This window comes from Bos indicus x Bos taurus, chromosome 15 (genome assembly GCF_003369695.1).
Source record: "Bos indicus x Bos taurus breed Angus x Brahman F1 hybrid chromosome 15, Bos_hybrid_MaternalHap_v2.0, whole genome shotgun sequence".
Classification (NCBI taxonomy): domain Eukaryota; kingdom Metazoa; phylum Chordata; class Mammalia; order Artiodactyla; family Bovidae; genus Bos; species Bos indicus x Bos taurus.
In genome coordinates this window covers 69,146,288-69,154,935 of record NC_040090.1, presented here as the reverse complement: position 1 = coordinate 69,154,935, position 8,648 = coordinate 69,146,288, and the positions used below count along the sequence as shown (strand labels likewise).

General features: G+C 39.9%; 1 long non-coding RNA gene across 1 annotated transcript; it reads right to left on the bottom strand.

Moving 5' to 3' along the window:
* Positions 1 to 3,243: 3,243 nt before the first annotated feature.
* LOC113905914 lies at positions 3,244 to 8,633 on the bottom strand. Its single transcript, XR_003514754.1, has 3 exons — positions 7,828 to 8,633; positions 7,187 to 7,268; positions 3,244 to 4,147 (listed from the first exon to the last, which is right to left on the bottom strand). It is a non-coding gene; the product is annotated as an uncharacterized LOC113905914 (long non-coding RNA).
* Between the last annotated feature and the right edge of the window lie 15 nt (positions 8,634 to 8,648).

The following is an 8,648-nucleotide window of genomic DNA, read 5'->3' as shown; positions in this document are numbered from 1 at the left end:
AAGAGGCGTACAGTTACTCAAAGGAGCTTTCTAAATTCTTTGCTAATAATTCTCTTACCCTCTGTTCTCCATTTTCTATTTATCTTCTACATCAGTGCAGAGATTATACATTAGTCTCTCTATTAAATTGTAAACTTATCTTTTGTTATTTTTTTAATCACCAGGACTTACTACTTGCTCAATATCCAATAAATAAATGAGTGAATAAAAGACTATCTGGACAGCATGTATTTCGAAGCATAGTCTTCCAAAATGCTTCTAGCTTTCCAAAATCTTATGAGACGCTGTTGTGATTCCAAGCTGGCAGCTCATGTAGGAATGCCAACACTTTATCTTTGAAATTGCTGTTTGTTGTTACCATTTATATAATTATTGAAAGTTGCTTCTTGCTACCAAGGCAAATTTTACTTTTGCATGAAAATCATTTTACAATTTTAAGACAACTTGGGAACTTTTGTTGGTAAAAATGTATCTACTTTCTAGTTAACAAACTCTAATACATCCAATTATTTCATCCAACAAGCTTTTTCAAGCACTTCCTCTTAGGTTCCAAGTATTTGACATATTCAGATGAATAAAGGCTCATCCTTGAAGACGCTAAAAATCTGTATGTAACTGTCACTTTCAGAAGAGATGAAAATTGAAGTGTAGGCTGTTCCCTTCTTAGGGTCCCTTCAACTATGTGTTGATTTCCTGCAAATTCTTCACAATAGAATAAATACTGTTATATGTTATCTAAGACACTTGAGTCTAAAAAGTATAACTCTTCTATACTCCAATTAACAGGATCCTTGTTTTATTCACCCACTTTCCTTTTTAACACCCAGACAACTAGCATATTCCACAATGATCTCTCTTTAAAATACATAAAATTATTTCTCTGTCTTAGTTTCCTCACATCTGTAAGAAAGATATTAAGAACTAGGGTGAGTACAAATAGATTACTTAAAAAAAAAAAAAAGGAATAGACTCACAGAAGAAATAAGGGAACAAAGAAAACCCGGGCAACTTTGGGGATTTTTTGAGACTAGAGCTGCTTTTACTTTCTCCCTGCCTACTTGCAGATATTCTCCTGCTTCTCCTGTCTTAGTAATCCTGCTTGCACTAGATTCTCATGGAAATTGTAAGACAAAACAAATTCACAGAATTTTAGAGCTTGACTAGGTCTTTGTGATTCTCAGATATGAATTAACCACAAATTTAATGACATTTAAACCTTAGTGTCCATCACTAGCACTGGCCCCTTCCAAGGCTCTTTGGAGAGGCCAGAGAAATGTGTCCACATAGTCATTAATTAAATTTTTTAAAACAAGCTATTAACCATTATTGGTAAGGACCACACAAACTCTTTGTACTCAAGTTACCTCTTTCAAACTCTCCCTCATGCCAGAGAAATTGGGAAGCCATGGGTATTTTTGTTATTCTAGGTAAGGGGAAGTTGAGATGGAGGTAGCTTTAGCTTGTGTTTAGTGGGTTATATATATAGAAAGAGATAATAGTCATTTCAGGTGTGGTTGTTGGTTTTGAGTTGTCCCAATGTAAGAATGGATTCTAGGAATATTTCTACTGCCACCAGGCCAATTCACATGCATCATGTCACAAAGATGTAGGTTGGAAAATGTTTATGATGCGTAAGTGTTCTAGGGCACTAGACTAGAGAAAAAAATGAATCATCCTTCTATTTTCTCCATAGAAGATAATATTGCAAAAATCATTCTCATATGAAAAGGAAATGAAAATATACAGCCAAAAATATGGAGGGGAAAAAAATAATATAGGGTTGTGTCAGGTAGTTGATTGATAGTTTTGTTATTTATTTGGATTTTATGATGTTTATAGTATTTTCAGCTTTTTAAAGTTTATTGATTCCATTTATTAATTTTAAATAAGTATTCACTTTCATAAATAATTTTGCATCCATAGTTTCATATTTTTTTCTTAAGGAAAGTCTCCATATTTCATAAGTTTCAATTTTCCTATAATCTGGATTGGCTCTGACCCCACTTAATGACCCTTCCACATTTAACAGAAAAGGAAGCTGAGGCCCCAGATCACTTAGTTTACAGCACTACTAAACTAAACCTTAGGTCTTCTGACTTTCTGTCCATTGCTACTTCTACAATACGTTACCTTACTTTTGAGAAGTACCTTGAAAATCATTTCGCTATTTGGCAAAACCAATACAATATTGTAAAGTTTAAAAATAAAATAAAATAAAAAGAAAATCAAAGATCTTCACAGAAAAACAAAGAGGAAAATAAAAAAGATCTCCTGACCACAGTATACAATAAGAGTAAATCTTCATATAGCATTTCTTATATGCAAGACATTGTCTTACAGCGCTTTACATATAACTCCTTTAATCCTCAAAACAGCTGTCTATAACTAAGCCAATATTAATATCTTCTTTTTAGATGACAAAGATTAAGACATAGAAAAGTTAGGTAACTAGACCAATGTCAGAGCATAACATCCTTTGTATTGTGGCAGCTAGCAGCAAACACTTTTTGAGGGCTTGCAAGGTTCTAGTCACTTCCTGAACACTACGGTGCATTGTCTCATTCAATCTTCACAATCACCCTTTGAGAAAGTACCATTATTACTCAATCTCACAGATGAGGAAACTGAAGCCTAGAGACAGTAAGTGACTTGCCCAAGGACATATATCTAGTAAGGGTCCAAGTCAGCGCTCAAATCCGTATCTGACTCCAAAGCCCAGGCTCTTAGTCCCCACATGATAATGCTTATCAAAGAAAACACTCTCCTGGGCCTCCTACTATTGCCACGTTCCCCTTGGTCCCTTTCTCCTAAAGCTACAATTTGAATGGGAATTTAGACAGAGTTAGAATAAGGAGTAAGGTTACCAGTGTAAAGGACATAATAGTCCCTTCTTAGACAACTGTCCTTCCCCTTGTGTGTATACACACACACACACACACACACACACGTATGTGTCAGAGTACCAATGTGTATACACACACACACACGTATGTGTCAGAGTACCAGAGTATTCTTTTTTAAATTTATTTTTAATTAATGTATAATTGATATACATATCGTGATATCCTTTTTGTGAATTTGCATATTTGATATTATTTATTTTCACTAAAAGTATTCCCACAAATATCCAATTATAGAATTTTGACTGAACAGATTGTTATACATACAAATGTTAAAATATTATACAACCATTATTCTGTTTTTGTTTAAAATCCACTGTTTTGAGACGTAACTTACACACAGTTAACTGCATAATAAAACTGTACAGTTTATTGCATTTTGACAGTTATGTACACCCATGAAAGTATTAGCACAATCAAGATACATATCATTTCCACAACCAGCAAAAGATTCCTCAGGCCACTTTGCAATCCATCCCTTATGTACTATCACCCAGGCAACTGCATATCATGATATTCTTTACATTGGACCCTTTTCCTCAACTTCTGCTATAGCCAAGAGATGACATGTTTCTTTTTAACTCATGTTCTATGATAAAGTTAAGAGGATCAGTCAGTAGATCAGTAATTTGAGTGCCGGAGAAAGTTCTGAGATGGCAAATCCTTACAAAGGTCAAGAAGACAATGTATATAAAGTGACAAAATGGAACCCCAGAAGAGTGACAGACATTGGTAAACCTGAAAATGCATGTCCAAATGCAGATAACAGGTGCTGGGTTCCAGCAGATGGTGGCCATATACCAGTACACATCCAGTGTAACCAGATCTAACCATTTTCAAGAGACACCAGAAATCTAGACTTGGTGGTGGGTGGGGGTGCGGGTGGCGGCAAAAATCTCCTACATCAAGTGTTTTTAAGTAATTCAATGTTAAAAAGAACTGTGCTGGCTAACATTTGCAGGCCAAACAATGATAAACCCAGATCTGTAGGCCTCTCCTTTGCAATCTGCTTTCTACAGGGTTTAATGCAGGAAACTCTGGAAGGGGAAGTTAGAAGAGAAAGCTGGCAGAAATCGGGATCTTGCTGGAATATTTGTTCCTTGGAAAATGAGCTTCGGTAAGAATAATTTTCCTGGTGGAGGTGGGCGATGGGGAGGGTGGGAGGGGAAGCGGCGCTCGAGCAGAGCCCCTTTTGGATCACATCTTCTTAATTCCTCCTTCGGAGTAGTACTGACTGGTCTTAGGCCCTAGGAAAAATTAGCAGGAATCTAATTAACAGCTCAAAGGGAGCAATTAATTTACAATTGTGTGAAGTGCAAATTCCTTTGTGCACAAAACAAATTACAGTATTTGCAAATTTGTAAATAATGCAGTACTTGCCCTGCAATCCAAGGCTTTGGGTGCCCCCAGGGGAAAGACGAAGAAGTCTGAGAAGGCAAAATATTAGAAAATGACCTATTGTCTCCAGAACTGGAATTTTTAAAATATCTTCAGTAATTTATTTTTTCAATTGAATCCTTATTCAGGAACTATAAAGGGGCCCAGTTCTTAGGTCAGTAGAATGAGAATATCTAGAGAAGTAAACAATTTCAAGTCCAAAAGTCACAGCATGTTATTAACACAGTATCTTCTTTCAAAAGTGCTGAACATAAAAATGTGCCCAACCCTCTCTCCCTATACCCTTGGTTTGTGGTAAGAACTTTCATTTTATAAGAGAGATAGCAAGCCTCAGTCATGATCATGATGTTCAGTGTCAAGAAAGACTTGGTGACAGGTAAGGACATGAATCCAATCTCTGCTTTGCAGCAATAGTCATTCTGAACCATTCAATTCACAGATATGTGTTGGGATCCTTTTGTAAGATCCGGTAGCTATTATTAGAGATTAAAAAGAGATGCCCTAGACTTACAGTATATTGAGGAAAATCAGAGTGAAAACTCCATATTTTCTCCAAGATTTTTAAAGCATTTCTTTTAAAATGGGTTGAGCTAGGAGCTGGAAGTGAATAAGTGAATGCAGTCCATTCCCTGCCCTACAGGCGTTCACAGTCTAATGAGAAAATAGAATCTGAACCAGTCATATCAGTATTCAGTTTGATGCTAAGGAAAAAGTATAGGAAAGGATGCTTTGACAAATGCTTAATCTACCAAGAGATCTCTCCCCTCTATGCTTATTCGTTGAGTGTGTGAGTGCGCACGTGTGCACTCAAATTGCGTCCAACTCTTCAGGACCCATGGACTGTAGACCATCAGGCTCCTCTATCTATGGGATTTCCCAGGCAAGAATACTGGAGTGGGTTGCCATTTGCTGCTCCAGGGGATCTTCCTGACCCAGAGATTGAACCTGGGTCTCCCCCATTGGCAGGCAGGTTCTTTACCACTGAGCCACCTGGGAAGCCCTCTTATGGTGAGTTGAGTGCAAATTGGTTAAATCTTTTCACAAAACCTTTTAGTACATTATATCAAGAGTCTTAAAACATATTCACATCCTTCTGGTTAGAAATTTCATATCTAGGAATCAAAGATGCTGCCAGAAACTTACATGTAAGGAAGTTTATCAGATTATTATTTATAATCATGAGAAATGGGAAATAATCTACATGTTCCATGATGGAGTAATGGTTAAATAATTTATGGTACATCCAAGCCATGTGATTTTATGTACGACTAGGGGAAAAAAAGGTCACACTTGAAAAAATAGTTCAAAACAAGCAAAAATTATTTTTAAACAGTGTAAAATGTTTAACGAAGTATCATTCTCTATTGGTACATAAAACCTTAAGAAAGGAATGCTCAATATTGGTTGTTAATTTTCACCGCTGTCTTACTTTCCTGAAGTTCTTTCTTGTTTTAGACAACCAGACAACAAAAGGGGTGGGGTTTTTCCTTGCTCTGAACGAAGGTCAAAGAATGGGCTTTTGTTTCCTTCTCTGTAACTAACATGAGGTCCAGGATTTGCAAGTCACTTATTTTCTAAGTCACAGTCTCCTAGTATCCAGGCTGGCTGGGAAAGAAAAAGAGGCCAGGTAAGGGATGGAAAAGAAAGGAAGAGTCCAGAAGCTGAACATTACCCAGAGAGGTGAGAAGAAGGATGATAGAATTGAGGGTGTGAGAACCGGAGGAAAGGACGGTCATTGTGTATTGAGAATGAGTTACTGGATTGGAAAGTTCAGAGGTGGGACACAAACACATATATTGTGGCTCAATAGAAGAAATATTACACATACATGGTGATTCAATAAGAGAAATGTTACATGGTTGACTGCCAAATAAATGACAGTGTAGACAATTAATTTTATAAAATTTTGGAGGAGAGGGGCATCATTTGGTCACATACATGTACATGACCATGGATCAATGAAGAGATTCTTCTAAAACCTCCTTTTAGCAATCTCTGTTAGAAGGTATAATTGTATGAAGCTGGCCTCTCTTTTCCTGCCTCTCTGGGTTATTGAATAACTTAAGGGACTTCACTGTGAAAGAATTTTAGCTATTAAATAAAAGGAAAGGATATAAAAAGTATATGATAGAAAATAATTTGAAGCTAAAATATTGTTTGAGAAAATTCAATCTCTGCACAAAAATTCATTTCATCCTTTAATTTCAACTTGCCTTTAAAATGTATTCACATAAAATCTGCTTTCCAAGCCAGGAATATAACTCAAGAAATGTACCACTAAATGGGGACACATATGTGTTTCAGTTCTTAGGACAACTGTGCCTTCCTAACTTTCTCCCTGGATTTCTTGGTTCTCTGCATTAAAGTGTATATAAGTCATTTCTCCCTCTGCGGAATCTTCTTTTTTAGTTTCTTCTAACAGAATGTCATACACCTTCCCCACGCCATTGCTCTCCTAGGCTGTATAAATCCACACTACACCAAGAGAACTTTAGCTATCACTAAACTTTAGCTATCATTTAACTTTAGTTAAATGGATCAACACATTTACCCCACCACATCATTTAGACCCTTTGGGGATTTTCCAGTCTATTTTAATCTATTTAAACCTGACACTGGCAGATTTCCATTTCCTTTGTTCCTTGTGTAGACTTGGTTTATGCTCGTTGGTCTCTAAAAGGGACAGAGAGGGGGCAGCTGTCGAAAAATGAGGAGACTGGCAGTTTTAACCACAGAATTTGGTCTGATAGCTTTGATATGCTAAACTTGCTAGCTCCTCCAAGTGTACCTTTCTGATTTTGCATCACAACACCACACTGAATCCCTAAGGCAACCAGGGTAGTTTTTTAAATTAAAAAAGAAAGGAAAGAAAAGAAAGAAATGCAAACCAGTGAAATCATTCGTGTAAATCATCTCCACAGATTCATTCTGCCAACTGCGGGCCTTCACGGATCCTCGTACGCTAGCCACCTTTAAGAAAAGCAGAAGCCGAGAATACTGATCGCGTTCTCCAGCCCGAAAACAGGTGATGTCATAACGCACAGTCTTATGTGGTTTCAGCCAGGGCTGGGTGGGGAGCTGGGGTTCCAGTGTGCACGGAACTCGGCTCCAGTGGGCAGAGCAAGCAATCTCTGGGGCCCGGAGTACGCCGGGGAGCGTCCGGCACCAACCAGGCTCTCGCTCGGCACCTGCCTTTGTTCTCACAGGGGAGCAGGTTTCGGGGTGTCTCACGTCGGAATCCGCCTTCAACCAGCATGAGCGCGGCTAGCCCCTCCGGAGACCTTACTCTCCCACTTGTCCTTCCCCCCCACACCCTGCCAGCCTGAGTTTCCCCCAGTTACATCTGCTTTCTCTCCCCAGAACGTGAACACCAAAATCCTGAATTCATTTGTAGCTTTGCAAGAGGCAGGTCTAGCCCAAGAGCTTTAAATGGCAATTTGTTCTCTGAAGCTTCGTTCCCAGGCAGGGCTCCGAGCTCTGCGTTTATCTAACCAGCCGCCCCAGAAGGACTTTGGGGTGGAAGACAAACCTGTCTCTTTGGCCTTGTCGAGCTGGACAAATAAAAGAATTTTCGTTGCTGAGAGACTACGACGAGAAGGGGCTTTTGATGGAGGAGGAAACCGCTAACCCACAGGTTTTGAGTCTTTTGTTTCCCTCTAACCGACTAATGGTGTAAATGTACTTAGACATCTATCCCCCACCCGCTGCCGAAGCTTTAGGTAACTGGTCTTTTGCAAAACAAGGATAAGCGATGCATAAAGTTCTTTGCGATCCTTGGCTGTCAACTGCTACAGGACTGCAGTCTTCTTTCCAGCTAAGATTCTGGGTAAGAAAGAGAAAGCCTAACCACGTGCCCTGGTGGATCGGTATGAACGTTTTAGCTCCCCCCACCCCCACCGTCTTTCTCAAGAAATCGGGAAACATTTAGTTGAGTCTTAGACCCTCTAGCGAACTCTAGCTCCCAGCTATTTATCTCATCCCCTCCCCATTTCTGCAGGGACCTAGCGCAGGGGCTGTGTCTGGCCTTAGGGGAGGGGCTGGGTTTCACGGGGTTATTTGCATGTGACACACCCTCTTCCCCCTATTGGCGGAGCGGCACAAACTCGGTTCCCTCCCACCCGGCTACCGAACTAACCCGCCGTCTCCCTGCAGTTCAGAGCCTCGGAGACAAACTTAACTTGCCCGGAGATTCGAGGCGTCCTCGGCGCCTGTGATTGGCCGGTGCCACGCCCAGCCGACAGCAGCCGCTCATTGGCTGCAGGCTGGCGCCGGGGGGCGTGGCCGGGGCGGCCCGATTGGCGGGAGGGGGCGGTGCCGGGGCGCGGAGGTGGTGAAGGCGTTGAGGCGGCG